The following is a 14,746-nucleotide window of genomic DNA, read 5'->3' on the forward strand; positions in this document are numbered from 1 at the left end:
TTGGGTTTAAAAATGGCACACCTTTCTGAGGTATCTCTCTTCCTCCTTGTTGCTGTCCCAACACACAATCTCTCAGCTACTTTTCAGTGTCATGCCTGCTTGCAATGCCAGCCATGGACTCACACTCTAAAACTGTAAGCCTTCTAAACTGTAATAACTTCTTTCTTTTATAAACTCACAGAGATCTCCACCTGCCTCTGCCTCTCTGAGTGCTTGGATTATAGGCGCGTGCCACTGTGCCAGCTATTAAAAGATTGTTTTAAATAATCAACTTCTTTAAATAAGAGTCAGTGGGACTCTCTGCGGTTGGTTTTATTCTGTAATGCCTCTCTCAACCCCAAGCCTTCATCATCGGCAGATGAGAGCTGGTAAATCTCTGGCAGTTGGCCTTTAAACAGAGCCAGACTCACACTACAATCGCCAGCTGGACAATTGTAAGGGTGCCGTCATCTGCATGGTAGATAGTCAAGTCCAGGCCCTCCTACATGGCTTTCCTGTTTCTGCCTCAGTTTCCTTCAGATGTCCATAAAGGACATTTTCTGTCTGTTCATTGGAAATAGCAAACCTATCCCAGCCTTCGCATTAGTATCTTCTTTTTCACTTATTTGGATCTTCTTTTTTTTCTTCATAATCTTTACCGTCACCTGCCATGTCATTTATATTTTATTATCTGTCTCTCCACACTAGATTATACCTTATTTTATTTTTCTACATTGGACATTGGCTGGCACAGACTCGGTTACATAAAGGAATGGCCCTGTCCTTGTCTTTGAAAGTTACTGAAAACAAGAACTTGATTTATCTTGGCAGCATTTTAAGAATGTCTTTCTTCCTCTGTACACATACTTATATTCCTTCATTTAAAAAAAAAATTAAATCCAACAAAACAAGAGGAAAACTAAGACCTACCTGAACAGACTTTGTGACAGACAAAGCCAGATTAGAGAAAACAATGAAGGGCTTCAGTGAGCTAGTAAAAAGATCAGCCTAAAGCTGGAGGCTGTGTGACCGTGTGACAAGCAGGCCATACACACATCGCGTGGAGGACCAAGTCCGTGCGTTTCTGCCTTGGCCATTCTTGCAGGTGTCTCTCAGGATAATGGCAGGCCTGGAAATTTTCTGTTCATATAAACAACATTCCGCTGTTGGGCCTCTTTTTTTTTTTCCATTTAGTGTCATGGCCACCACTCACTGTGGCCGTCACATGGTTCCCAGGTGGGAGAAGTGCAAAGAGCTGTCAGTCATCACTCAGTGCTTGTTTACGAAGCCAGGGAAAAAGCAGATTCTGGGTCCTGAGCCAACAGTGGAGTGCCAGCATGTGGTTTGTATCTCACCCTGGAGTGTGTTCTGGCCAGTCCCATTCAAATGAGATGGGGCCCCACTTCTTGAACGTAATTCCCACACAAGAACATCAGGGACCTGCTTTGGAGAAGCCGCATCATTTTATCAGCTGACAGTGTACCTGCTTCTCTCAGCTAGATTCTTTCCCAGCCTCCTTCAAGGCCTCATGGGAGAACCTCCCCTGGAAGAGGAATGCTGAGACCCTCACGGGCCAAGCCGTACCTGCCTTGTGAGAAGAGTTTACCTGAAAAGGTGTAAACTTAAGATGCCTCTACTGACACTAAGCTTCAAAGATGGTAGAAAACTATAACAAGTTCTGAGTGGGCCTCAAAAGAGACCTGAAGACCCAGTCAGCTTTATCATACCAAGCTTAAGAGAAAGCTATATTTGTATGTGTGTCTCTCTCTGCCTATTTCCTACACACCTGTGTTTCTTTTTGTTAAGTCATGGGTAACCCAAAAGGGACATGACTCACTTATTGTTAGCAGAGACAAGTACACTTTAAATGAGATTCCATTTGGGCTGCTTTAAAAAAAATGATCAGATACTGGCTACCTTATCAATGACTGATGTGAGAACAGGACGGAAGCACAACTGGGTCCTAGCAAGGGCCTCTTTCAGGATTGCAGGCTGTAGGCTTCTTGTACTCTCACATGGAAGAGAAAGGGTAAGGGTTCACTTTGAGGGCACTAACCCCATGCATGAGAGCCCCACCCCTATGACCTAATTAACTCCCAGAGGTCTCGCCCAATATCTTCACGTTGAAGTTAAATTTCAATTCGTGAATTTTGAGGCACACAAACACTCATTCCTAAGTGTCTGTTACATTTTGAGGCTGAAGTGTCACCCATAGCCTTTGGTTTGAGCAGTTATTCCCCAGCTGATGCACTGTTTGAGAGATGTGGGAGCTTTGGGGGTCTTAGAAGAAAGAAGCGGGTCTGTGGAGGTCCTAGCACTAATGTCCTATGCATGTTCTACAGCAGTCGGCAGCTCAGTTTCCCTCTGTGTTGTGGCAGACGGAATCACTCTCCTTTCTAGCAATGGTGCCCGTAACATTGTGTTTTCTGCCACCTGCAATTTTACACATTGCTGTGTTCCTCAGTGATCTGCCTCCAAAACATAACCAGAAATCAAGACGGTTGAACTTTAAATGACCGCCAGACTACTGAAACAGAGCACTGCCTTGTGTTAGTCATCCCTGTGAGGAGTTTGAGTTTTTGAGATGAGAAATGAGCTTCTTCTGGGGCCTGGTGATGAAATATGAAAACGGAGATGGTTTGCGGGAGGTGTTACTGTGTGTTACACGTGATGCAAATGGGCTCTGCGGAAACCAGAGTCAGAAACAAAATTGCCTCAGGGACCTCGGGTGTTTGTTTAGTTTGGGGGTTTGTGTTTGAATGAAGCAAGTGATGTTTAACTGAGTAGACGCTGAGATGATGTGATGGTCCACGCATTGTAGTCTCAAAGAAGCATGCGTGCTTCTGTGGGAAGAAAGGTTTCCAGTTGCGTTTCAGATCTTCTGTGGGGAGAGGCTGCTGGGACCCTTTCCCTTGGGAATATCTTTCTGTGACTTGGAATACATTTCTGGTATATAAAGTCCTTGACGGCCACATCAGTGTGACTTGGTACTCTTTCATTCCTACCCTTACTGACTGAGCATATCCTGTGCCCTCCCTGCCTTCATGATGAGCAAGCCAGGAAAGGTTTGGAGTTAGTTTTCCATCGTAGACAAAGCACCATGAAAATCCACTTAAAGAAAGGCTTACTATTCTCACACGGGTCAAGGCTGACCTACTGTACTCCACTGGACCTGGGCAAGCATCACACCATGGCATGGAGCCTGTGGTGAGAAGAGTTGTTGTGGTCACCAGAACGTGGGACACAGGAACAGGTGACTTTACTCCCTCCAGGTCCCACTCCTGAACTTCTGTCACCACCCCGAAGCTCATCAAGTTATAGATCAAGCATTGTATTACCCTACAAACAGGGTCTGACCGCTTCCCTAAAGCCCATCAGCAGGCAGCCATGTTTCTAGCATATGGTCTACAGGGCACGGTATTTTTACTCAAACCACAAGAGTCCAGTGGTGGAGAAAGTTTTAACAGTCAGAGCTGCAGGAATAAAATAAGAATGGAAGAAAAATAAGCTTCAAATGTGAGAAAAACACGGTACCCTTTAACCTAAGTCCGTGACCTGGTCATGAGAGGTCAAGGAAGGCTCCCTTGGGGAAGTGGAAGCTGAAGGAAGAAGGAAAAGGAAGTAACCGGCTCTTTGGTGAGAAGAAAGGAAGAGGTTGGAATGGCAGCTGCAAAGCCCTTGTGGTACATGGACGTGCTGTTCTAGTGCAGATAGGGCTGGTAGCGATGGAACCTGACTCTGCGGCCTTTAAGGTCATGCCTAAGACCAGCTGTGGGAAGCCTGTGCTAAGCAAGAATATGCTCTATGTTTGGGAAGGTTCTTCTGGCTGCGGAGTAGAGCCTTGCTCCAAGTCTTGCCCTCTACCCGCTGGGATGGTGGAAGATGTAAGCATGTAGAGGGCTCCCCTGTACACTTTGCTTTTTAACTTATGGCAAGCACAGACTATGTTTTACCCAAAGTGACTCATTACCAAAACCAAACCAAACCCCATAGGTAAGTAGGAGTGAAGCAGGCTGACCTGGACACAGTGGGGAGAGCTAGAGGAGGTCTGACAAACCCTGAGGAGTCTCTGATGTTGAGTCAGCAGTTGTCAGAGTCACACTCAGTTGGAACCACAAACATTTTCCAGCGGAGGAGGAGTGTCAATATCTATTCCATTGCCCTTTAAAAAAATGTAATATCGGGCCAGATGAAAGGCAAGAAGCCTTAGTCAGCTGTTCCTAGGCCACCTGGTCCCATCAGAGGTCCCCCAGGCTGAGAGTGTGGCATGGGATTAGCCATGGCCTAATTGAAATAGTAAGCACGAAAGCAGGGCTGCTCCCATGGCCTGTGGGTACCAATGGGCTGCACAGTGTCACCCAGCAAATTATGGCTGATGGAATTTTTTAGTCTGACCAAGAGCATGGCATGAGGAAAATCCTTTCCTGTCATTTTAATGGGCTGAGCAGCTCAGCGGGGGAGCTTGTCTGGAGGACTTGGGTACCAAGAGGGAGCCAGCTGCACTGGTGGAAAGGAGAGTTTTTGGGGGGACTTTGTGGCTCCCCACATCCTCTGTGTGATTCCTTTTACATTCCCACACAACAGTTGGGGGTGGGGGATGAGGAGATCTGAGGCCCGCCCTTCCTTTTGCTTCATTTCAAGCTGTAGATGAGAACCCGTGGGTTAGTTCATGCTTTCTATTGGCCAGAGGAAGGCCCGGTTTTAATACACTTTGTTCCTGGGTACAGGTTTGTCTCTTTGGTAATTATTATAAAGACATTAGTAAGGGTGTTTGTGTGCGTACACGCCTGTGTCTGTCTGAATGTTCATCTACACACAGGTGCGTGTTCAAATGTGTGTGGAGGCCAAATGTGTCATCTTCAGGGAACAGCTGCTTTGTTTGTTTGTTTGTTTGTTTGTTTGTTTTGGTTTTTTGAGACAGAATCTGTCACTGGGTTGGCACTTGTCAAGTATGCTAGGCTGGCTGGCTAATGAGCCTTGGGGTTTCCCTTGTCTCCACTTCCCTAGTGCTGGGATTACAAACACACACCACCGTACCTCCCTCCCACCCCCCGCCAGCAGTGCATTCTGGGGATTGAATTCCTGTTCTCACTTTATTTCTGAATTTTCTGCCTAGCCCATTTTTTTTTTTTTTTTATTTACTTCTTTTAAAGCTAGGCCTGCTAGCGTATTTCTGTAACACCAGCACTCTGGAGGCAAGGGCATGGGGCAAATGGGTCATGAGCTTTGAAGCCTACCTAGACTACCTAGAAAGATTCTGTCCCAAAACAAAACAAAACACAGAGCCTCCCCTAAAACAGCCACCCAGACAGGCTAGAAGTCTCTAGTAAGCTTTAGAAGAACGAGGCCCCTTCTCCACTGTAGTGAGAATACTACTAGGGGGAGTTCCAGGTTGGTGACAGGACTTTGCTCCTTGCTTGCTGCAGGCTACAGGGGTTTGGGTTTCTCCTGAGGTCCAGGCAGGTGTAGGCTTTTCAAGCTCTGGACTGCTGAGCACTCAGGTTCCCGTTATGAAGTGTGTTGGCTAATGTGGACTGTCACCTTGACAGGGCCGGAAATCATCGAGGAGAGCAGCCTCTGGGCGTGTCTGTGAGGGATTTTCTAGACTAGGTTCATTGAATTCAGTGTGACCACTTGTCTCTAGCTCTTACCTCCATGAAACTGTCCAAATAAACCCTCCCTTAAAATGCTTTTGTCACATCAACTAGGCTAATAACTAAACTGCCCCGCTAGAAAGCACATTTGCACCTAGGAAGGCTAGGTTTTAGGTTTTGAATATTTGTGCTGTTTTTCTTTCCCTAGACCCAGACGACAGAATTGAGTCCCTTTTAGGCTATGCTTTCTAGGTGATCTAGGGTCAACGCCTTGATTTCTGCAGGGCAAAGTGACTCCTGAGACACGCTGCATTCCTCTGGCTCTGAAGCCAGGTAGAAGGCAGCAGTGGGGAAGGAAGCAGACACTGTCCACCTTTCCCTGAGCGCTCACTGGAGCTGAGTGCTTGGCTCAGCAACTCCTTCATCTGCCAGAGTCATCTGGCAGGAAGCTCTGTCCACGCGAGCGCCCTCCCTGCGGTGCACAGGAAAGCCAGGCTAGGCGGGCCCTTTGCTCCCTCCCCTCCCTCAGTGCCTCTCTTCCCTCTGCTCCAGCCCAGCATCCATGTACAAGCCATGCAGGCTCCATTTCTCCCAGATGTCCTTCACCAGTTTCTGTGGGGGAAATGACCCTGAAATGTTACTTTTGTTTCATTCTCCCCCTGCCCCTACCCCACTTTTAACCCTGTCTTACACACACACACACACACACACACACACACACACACACACACACGTGAGATCTAGGAACTTAGACTGGCGAGGAACTCGTGTCTTTATTTTTTACTAACCTCTAATTTCTGTTCTGTAAACAAGAACAATCCATGGCAGTATAACAGTTACCTGAGACGTTGTTACAAAAGAATCCTCTGAAAATTGTTTCTTTACATCAAGCTGATTGCCTGTGTCTCAAAATACCACGTTTGCCAGCAATTATTCAAAATGACAGTAGTGATTAGACCCACTGCCACATCTGTTCAGAGAAACCCATGTGGTAAATTAGTTTTTTAATATGTCGATAACTATCTTTCAGAATAATAGGTTTTCCTATAGAGAAGTGCATGAGCAGTATGGGAGGGGGATTAGCATGGCCACTGCTGGTTCGTGCAAGAAGACAATGGATGGACTAAAGAATTGGAAAACAATGAAATCAATTAAATGCCCATTTGCTGTCTGTTATTACTCAAGGCTGGTTCTGCTAAACAATGTCTGAGAGAAAATATTCTTTTCTGCCGTGATAGATTATTCCTCCCGTCTACATTCCACTCTCCATCTTCATAACCCTATCTTTTTGTTTTGAGACAAGAGCTTAGTATATAGCCCTGGCTGACCTGAAGTTCATTCTGAAGAACTGGCTGGCCTCAAATTTGTGGGGATTCTCTTGCCGCCTCTGCTGCCCAACTGCTGGGATTACAAACATATGCCACCTCTTTCGGCTGCCATTGTTTCGGGGTATTTATGAACATTTCATAAAAAGATGCCATGGGCCTTGGTGGGATGCCCTCAAGTACCGTGGCCTGGAAAGGCTTTCTTGGGTGTCTAGAGCTGACTGTGCCTGGGATCCTACCCACCCACCCACATCCTCCCCTGTCTTGGTGCTTTCTGGTAACCCACTACTTCCTGATGCCAAGTCATGTCAACCAGGGCCATTCTTTTCTGCCTTCTTCCCTCAGATCTGGTTCTATCTTCTGGTCTCATTTTCCAGGCTCAGCTGCCTGACTGGGGCTGAAGAAGCCTGGCGCTCCCCAACGCCGCTTCCTCCAGGCATCGGCAGCTTCTGTGTTGCCCATGATCCCCATTGACTATCTCTGTTTCCTCACAAGCACAGGCCCAGGGACCCCGGTTGTCAGTCATCTGTCAGTCATTGTCAAAGGAAAATTTGATGCAAGTAGCATATCAAAAGGTCACTGGCAAATACGTTCAGTAGGAAATTTATGTACAGAAGAAAATTTACATGTACCACCCTTAAAAGTATAACCAAGTCATCCAAAATCTTAATTTTTCTCCTTCCTTTTCTTGAGTATTTGGGAAGTGCATACATACAAACTGTGGAACATGGTGACTGGGCATCATAGGCAAAAGCCTTCCCATGGGAACCGTCAGAAGGCACCTTCCCTGAGTCAGAAATGGTTCTCAGTAGAAGCGCATCAGAGACCTTGAGGGGACAGAGTTAGAACAGCACAGCACAGCATTCCCAGGTCTGTGACATGGCACAGTACAGTTGGTGGCCAGGTCGCCCCCAGAAATGGAGTGTCAGTCCAGATACAGTGGCACTGTCCTGTCATCCCAGCACTCCAGGGCTGAGGTCAGAGGAGTACAAATTTGAGGCCAGCTTGGGCTAGATGATGGGATCTTATCTCATGGGGTGGGGGAGCGTGTTCTTTTGACTCTACAATAAAAGGAAATTCAACCACTAAAACTACACACTCCTCAAGAGATAACCGTCCCTGTTCAGCTCCACAATTTCACAGCATGGCTTCCGAAGGGCTTTTTACTTGATCGGGATGTATGCTCAGCTTTACTCTCCATGATGCAGATAGGCTGCAGTGTGGCAATAACCCTGATCTAGGGGGGAAGACGTGGGGTGGGGACCTGAACCTGAGATGCCCAGCAAGGGGCTGGATTGCTGAAGTCCATAAACTGCTAACTGGAAAGCATCAAGTCACATAAGTACACAGGATTCAGAGGATGAAGAGGGAAAAAAAATACCTATTTCAAATATCTGCCTCCAAGAATAACCATGATTTCAGAAATCCCAGCTTCTGTCTTTAGCTCTTTATCCCAGGGGCTTCAAGGGCTAACATGGAGCCAAGACTCTTAAACCAACATGTTAAGAGATTCAGTCTCACCAGGTACAATGGTGCATGCCTGTAATCTCAGTGCTTGGGGAGGCAGAGGCAGGCGGAGGGATCTCTGTGAGTTCAAGGCCAGCCTGGTCTACAAAGTGACTCCAGAGCAGCCAAGGCAATACAGAGAAACCCTGCTTCAAAAAAAACAAAACAACCCCCCCCAAAAAAAAAGAAGAAGAAGAAAAGAAAAGCTGCGGCCTCATCTGCCTCATCTGCTTCTTTATTGCTGATAAATTGACCAACTATTTCTTTTTATTTTTAGATTTTTTTTTTTTATTAAAATAGAATGGGATGGGAGTGGGGCGGGGTTTATGCATGTGAGTCCAGGCGCTCTCCAAGTCAGAAGAGAACGTTGGGTCTCCTGGAACTACGGATGATTGTGAGCTACCTGAGAAGGGTGCTTGGAACTGAACTTATGTCCTCTGCAAGGGCAGTACGCTCTCTTAACCACTGATCCACCCCTCCAGCCTCTTATTTTATATATATATATATATATATATATATATAAAATGCCCATGGTGGACACCATTGCTCATAGGTGTGCAGTCGTTAAGTCTCTTGAGGTAAATCACCCGAGAGCAAAGTTGCAGGGCTAGGGCACTTAGGTAGCCCAGGGACTGTGGAGACTCTCAGCACAGAGGATACCCCTTGTTTCTACTGAAGAAACCTGTGCCCCCAGTCTCTGCTCCGGGGGGGAGGGACACTTTCCTGCTGGAGGCTGGGGCTGGGGTGGCCTTTTGCAGTGACTGCTCCTCAAGGGAGGCCAGGTGGCAGAGCTCAGGTATCAAATCCGCAAGGCTGGGTGCTGCTGGTGATACTGAAGGTTTGACAAGGAGAAATGTGACCCGATATGCCTCAATAATGAAAAACAAGACAAAAATGTCAGTGGCTGGAGAGACGGCTCAGCAGCTCTTCGGGAGACTTAGCACCCACATGAGAGTTCATCTGTAACTCCAGTTCCAGGGGATCAGACACCCTCTTTCAGGCACCATATGGGTACATATGGTGCACATATGTACAGGCAAAACACTCATACACAGAAAGTAAAACATAATTCTAAAAACATGTCAACTTCATAGATAAGTAGTGGGTACACCAATGGTGATCTTATGGCCTCACCTCTGGGGTTAGGCTTTGGCTGATTTCGTTTTCTTCCTCCTGCTTCTCTGTAACACCTGACTTTTATGCCAAAATTATGCAATACTTATAAAATTGTTTGTTTGGTTTTTAAAGGGTGTGATAAGCTAAGCAGTGGTGGCACTTGTCTTTAATCCCAGCACTTGGGAGGCAGAGGCAGGTGGATCCCTGAGTTCAAGGGCAGCCTGGTCTACAGAGCGAGTTCCAGGACAGCCAGGGCTGCACAGAGAAACCCTGTCTCAAAAACAAAACAAACAAACAAAAACCCAAAATACAGAGAGACTAAACTTTAGTAGTTCTCAACTTCCCTAATGCTGTGCCCCTATAATATAGTTCCTCATGTTCTGATGACCTCCAACCATAAAATCACTTTGTTGCTACTACGTAACTGTAATTATGCTGCTATTATGAATAATAATGTAAACATTTGACGTGCAGGATATCTGATATGCGACCCACAGGCTGAGAACCACTGGACTGATACAGTAAACCCTGGTAGGAGGGGATGGAGAGCCAGAGCAGAGTCTGCAGTCCTGGGGCAGGACTTCAAGGAGAGGACTCAGCAAACAGCTTTTGTTCTTAACTGGAGCTGCTAGGATGGAGGAAAGAGAGAAGTAGGGAAGGAGATGGGGCGCCTGAAGGGACCTGCAGGGCACCGAGATACCCCAGCACTTGCTCCTCAGGAGGAACTGGAGGGAACGCCCCTGCCAGAAGGTGGTCCTATGGTAGATAGATAAATGAGTTTCAAAGTTCCTCGGCCCCTTTTGTGCCACAGTTTCCCTTTTTGTATGCTGAGGATAATAGCACCTGCCTCCCACGGGACTAAATGAGCTAGTATGCATGCAGTGCCTGTCATGATTTGGTGTGTAGGACGTGTGCTATCATAACTGATGAATAACTAAAATCACGGATTCCAGACCTGGAATATGTTTAACTATTCTCCCCCAAGTGCTTCTCAGAAGATCATTGGACTAGGCTTATAAGTGTTGATTAAATAGACCTCAAATGGCCATGTTTTGGGAAAGGGAGGGAGGGAGAGAAGGAGAAGAATGGAGGGGGAGAGGGAGAGAAGGAGGAAGGAAGAAAGAGAGAAACTTACCTTACGTTCCAAATAAAGAACTTTATTTTTTTAATTGGTGAGCAACCCTTTCACTAAATAGGGATTACCAATATTGTTTCAAATTCCAGGAGTTACAGTTCCTTTTATCTGTGTGTGATGGTTGGTGGCCAGGCATGATGGTACATGCTTGTAATCTAGTACTCAGGAGGCTGAGGCAGGAGAGTTGGGAGTTTGAGGGCAGCCTGGGCTGCATTCTGAGATCTTGTATCCACAAAACAAAACAAAGAAACAGATAAGGTTTAGAAGCGTTTTGATTCTGTGATGGTGCTTTAAGAGGTGAGGAGGGAGGATGAATTAAAATCCAGAAAATGTATAAAGCATCTTCATTTCGGATATTGAACCAGAGTAGCTAAGATTGACAACTCAGAAAAGTCTTTTGGCAAGCCTGTCCTACAACAGGCTTGCCAAAAGACCCTTCCAAGGTGGAAGGCCGCTTTCCAGGGGCCGTCAGGGAAGATGAATGCAGAGGTAGTATTTTTAGAATACATTGTTTTCCAAATTCTAGACACAGTCAACCTAGATAAAAATGTTTTCAGAGACATTCTTCCAGTTTTGTGTTGCTTTAGGGTTTGTGTCTAAAAATAGAAAGTATGTTTTCTTTGTCTGATAATTAAATTTCTTGTTGTTTCACCCAGAAGTGAAGAAGGACCATCTATTTTGGGCTAGACGCTATGCTAGAATTGGCATAGCGTCATCTCTAAGGCAGCCAGGCATTATGGGAGACATGTGTGATTCTAGAGTAAGAGCTGAGACTAGAGCACAAAAATAATAAAGCAATTAGTGTTTTTTGAGAGGCCCTTCTGAGTGTGTGTGTATGTGTGTACTCCATCTATGGGTTCAGTTTTGCATGTGGGTGTCCACACACCCACACCAGAGGTGGATGATAAGTGTTAACTTTCATTGCTCTCCTTTGTCTAATTTTCTGAGACAGGTTTTCTCATTAAGCCTGGAGGTCAGCAATTGCCTGGACTGGCTGGCCACCAAGCTCGAGAAACCCTGTTGTGGCTACTCCTGCTCCATCCCCATGGTACTAGTGTTACAGTGGCAGCCACTGCCATGTCCAGGTTTTATGTGGGTGAAGGGAATCTGAACCCAGGTCCTCATGACTTGCTTAGCAAGTGCTTTACTAGCTGAGCCATTTCTCTGACATCTAGGCTGAGCTTTTACAGTGTAGACATGATCACTGTTTCCATTTCACAGATGAAAAGAGCAAGGCCAACACTTGATCAAACTGTTGACTCTACATGGCTACAATGAATCCAGAGATGATCACTGAGTCAGATTAAATGCAAACTTGCTGCAGAAAACTTCATGGAACACATGTTATTTTTATTTCAAATAAGCTACTGTTGTAAGCAGTTCATGTAAGCTAATGAAGAATTATGTAAGTTCCTGCCCCCCCCCACCAAAAGAAAGAGACTTCTGATTCTGTAGGTACAGGACAGTGAGGTGTTATTTTTACCATCCCCAGGAACACGCAGAATAAAGCAGCTTCATAAAAGACTGGCTTTCATATCAGCAGGAGGCAAAGGACGCTTGATTCACTGTAATTAAGATAAAAATAAATCTCTCCGAGTGGTTTTACTAAAGAAAGAACTGGAGACCTGCTGATAATAATTAGTATTGAGTTCAGCTTTCAGAAGAAGCCACAGGTACCTCAAGTGTGCTGAGCTGTCTTCCTGGGGGTGCTGCATGGTAATTGCTCAATTGTGCACTCACTCCTAGGTGCGCCGTTCCCCTGTTGCCCTCAACGACTTGCCTTATAGGAAAAAAATAAGCCACCTATTGCCATGTTTTCATGGCAGAGTGAGGTGTTATTACAGTTATTATAGTGCCCGGCCCTTTGCGTATGTTTCGTCTTATTACTTTGTCTTTAAAAAGCTATCTCCAGAAGGCATTAGAGCCTGTGTACAGCTGGGGAAACTGAGGCCCCAAAGAATAAAATGAATTGCCTAAGACCAGAGCTTGCATGCAGCTCAGCTTAAAACTGATCCTCCAAACATTTCCTTTTGTTTATTATAAGGAATTGTTGAGCCTACATGAATTTTTTTTCACAGTCCACAGAGACTTTTTATTTATATGCTTTACATCTCTAGAAAAAGAATCCCAAGATGTTCCCTCCTGTATGTCTTCATCTTGCTTCTTCATGGTCCATGATGCCAGCTGAGGTTGTCAGTACGAGGAAGCCAAACTGTCGGGATGGGAGCAGATTGCCCTGCCATTTTTCTAGGTCTTTTTGTTGCACATCAAATCTAGGGCTGATCACACTCCACACTTGTTCATCCTGCCTGGGAGGCTCTCAACAATTTTTCCAGCTCTCTTATCATCAATGATCTCAAATTCACCAGTGTAACCATGCTTCCTCATCACAGTTAGGAACCGAATGATGACGTTGGAGCATGGCCTGATGAGGACCTGGCCCTTCTCAGCATTGTTGATGCACGCTTGAGAGCATCTGCCAGGACATTCATGCTTACATGGTGACAGCTCAGAAAGATGGCGGATAGCCCACACAAAGTTTAAGAGAGTAATATAATGGAGTCCCACATACTGGCCACCTGCCCTGATGAGCAGTGTCATAATTCACCACTTTTCTTTACTCATTTCTGTAGCCACGCGTTTAATTGTTTTCGTTGTCTTAAAGGAAACCCTAGATGGCCTATCATTTGCTCCACAAATAAAGCCACAGGTACTTTAAACATAATGTTAACATGGTTTACTTTGAAGCTTCTTCTGAGGAAGGCTGTCACTTCCAGGTTTTTACCAGAGTGGTCCTCCCACCACAGGAATCTTTTGCCCTGGGTGCCCTTTGCCCATGTCCTTGGTACCCATGGTGCTGTGTCTCTGTGTAGGACTCTCTGGTAACCTCTCAAGGTCCTCAGAGGCAGGCACTGTGCCATCCCCAGTGTGCAGCCCCGTGTTTGTAAGTCGAGGACAAAATGATCCCAGGGACTTCACAACTTTTTAAATATTGAAAGTTTATTGCTTTCAAGGACTACAATGGAAGACAAATAGTTCTCTGGGGAAACAGGTCAGAAAAGAAAGGCTCCTTTCTACCTTAGGATGCAAACCTTTTTCCTTCAGAGCAAAGGAGGTCACTGTGTATTTGGGGAAATTAACTGAAGGTATAAACCAGGGCTGGACTCGGGTAACAGCACATTTGAGAGTCAGAATCAGGCCTCAGTTCATGTAGGATCTGTCTGCTTCCAAGGCAGAAGAAACTGTCTTCATGGAACAAGTTCTGGAAAGCTGAGAAACTTACTTTCCCCCCAAATTCAGAATCTCCTGATGCAGGCCAGTGGGATGCTCTAGGAGTTATGGGCACATGCCACCCAAGCCTGGCATGACCGCACAAGTTGTCCTGTGACCCCCACAGGTGAATTTTCTGTCTGTGCTTTTGAACTTTTGGGGAAAGTTAGCTCTATGGTCGAGTGCACACCAAACAAGCAACAGGCCCTGGACCTTAGCACTGGGGAAAGGAGACATCATGAGAGCACAGGGGCCTTGCATGTACAGTCAGAAAAACAGGGTTCTAGCAAGCTCCCCACCTTCGCTCCACCTGCAGGTAACGATATGACCTTTGGAGGGCGATAGGGTGTTTTCCTTGTGAAAATGAAGTCTCTGGAGGGAGGCACCTTAAGGAGTGGCCTGGCATCCTGAGTGATTCTGGCTTTGACAAGGGAAGAGGAGAGGGACACAAGGCCCTGGAACATTGAAGACAATTCGAGCCAAGACTGGGTCTGAGGCGAGGATCGCATGGGGGAAAGATTGGGAAGGTTGTTTAGGAGCAAAGCTTAGTGCAGGCCCCCAGCAGCGAATTCCACACCTGTCAGAGCCAATTCAAAGCCCAGCAGCAGCTGAGCGTGTGCTCACGCCTGTGCTCTGCGCCCATTGCCAGCCACCTCTGTCAGTGCCGCACTCGGAATAAAGAGCTTCTCCCATCATCTCCTCATGTTCTCAAGATTAGCTTTCTCAGGCCACCTCCAGCATCTACACACAGGCCGGTATCTACTGTTCTAATACAATCCCTGTTTCCTTCACCCCTGTTTTATTAAGTTCCTTCCAGTTGT

General features: G+C 46.2%; 1 protein-coding gene and 1 pseudogene across 3 annotated transcripts in view; one reads left to right on the top strand and one right to left on the bottom strand.

The window, feature by feature from the left end:
• Arhgef3 (Rho guanine nucleotide exchange factor 3) overlaps positions 1-14,746 on the top strand; it is a 256,572-nt gene that overhangs the window by 143,133 nt on the left and 98,693 nt on the right. The gene's annotated exons all lie outside the window — the stretch shown is intronic.
• Positions 12,769-13,147, bottom strand: LOC110560738 (small ribosomal subunit protein uS8-like; annotated as a pseudogene).

Source organism: Meriones unguiculatus, chromosome 9 (assembly GCF_030254825.1).
Source record: "Meriones unguiculatus strain TT.TT164.6M chromosome 9, Bangor_MerUng_6.1, whole genome shotgun sequence".
NCBI lineage: Eukaryota > Metazoa > Chordata > Mammalia > Rodentia > Muridae > Meriones > Meriones unguiculatus.